Below are 1,493 nucleotides of genomic sequence, written 5' to 3'. Positions count from 1 at the left end.
CTATTTACTAAAAAGCTAGGTAGAGAATAGAGGTTCTATATTAACTATTAAAAGCTTAACGCTATTATAAAAAAAGACGTCTATTTTATTTCTCTTATTTAGAAAACGCTTATACGCCTATTACGCGCTAAGGTCTTTACTAAGTTAGACGTAAGGTAAGCTTTCTACTAGATCTAGCTAAATAAGTTAGTAGAGAACCTAATATCTTTTTATACGTAGTATAGTAACTATAAGTATTAAGTTCTACTCTTTAGTCTCTATAATAGCTCTACTACCTTTTAGTAATATATTAATAAGGTATTATATAGCTTACTAGATAATTTCTATATAGTATATATTAATAATATTCTTATTTATTTAGAGAACTTGCTTAAGTATAAAGCCTATATTATCTAGGTACTTAATTAATTATATAGAGCTAGGTTACAAGTAGATATTAAGAAATCTAAATTTACTATTAAAAGTACTAAGTTTCTAGAATTAATTATAAGTACTAATAGAATCTAGAAGAACTCTAAGAAGGTTACTACTATCTAGAATTAGCCTATACCTATAACTCTTAAGAGTCTTTAATTGTTTCTAGGTTTCTGTAATTTCTACTAAGCCTTCTTAAAGAATTACAGCTAGATTGTTCGCTCTCTTACTAAGCTACTAAAATAGAGAGCATAGCATGCCTTTAGAGAAATTAAGCTCGCGGTATTTTAGTAAGTTAAGAATCTTATACTATCTAATACTATACTAGCTTACTACTCTCTCTATTACTACACGAGAGTAGAAATAGACGCCTTAGATAGCGTAGTTACTAGAGTTCTTTTATAGCTTTAAGAAGATAGTATCTAGAGACTAGTAGCTTTCTTTAGTAAGATAATAAATATCGCCTAGATAAACTATAGTATTTATAATAAAGAAATACTAGTAGTTATTCTTAGTATCTAGAAGTAGAGAAGCTAGCTAATTAGCTTACAAGATCTAGAACCTTTTATAGTATTAACTAACTACTAAGCCTTAGAGTATTTTACTACTAAGTAAGAACTTACTACTAGACAGGTCTACTAGGCGAATAATATTACTAACTATAACCTCTAGCTTACCTATTAACTAGGTTTAGCTAATATAGCAGCGAACGCGTTATTACAAAAATAAGAAGAGCTTAAGACTTAAAAGAAAAAGAATCGCGCCGCTTATACAAGAGCTTTTCTAAGTAAGAAGTAAATTAGCCTCTTAGCTATTAAGTAATTATTAGGTAAGTTATTAGTTCTAGCTACCTAGAGATTAGCTAGCAGTACAGCGAAAATTACTACCGCTAATACGTTTATAGAAGTACTCTCTACTAAGAATCTATATACTATAATTAATTAAGTTATTATAGCTAACTAATTAGATAACTCTCTATAGCTAGCTTAAGAAAAAGCTACTATGTTAGGCTTTGCTTAGAAAATAAAAGATAGCTTATTAACCTATTAGAATTAATTAATAGTCTCTACTATTAACTA

The sequence above is a fragment of the Trematosphaeria pertusa genome (genome assembly GCF_010094035.1).
Source record: "Trematosphaeria pertusa strain CBS 122368 unplaced genomic scaffold BU26scaffold_40, whole genome shotgun sequence".
NCBI lineage: Eukaryota > Fungi > Ascomycota > Dothideomycetes > Pleosporales > Trematosphaeriaceae > Trematosphaeria > Trematosphaeria pertusa.
This window is presented reverse-complemented; position numbering follows the sequence as displayed.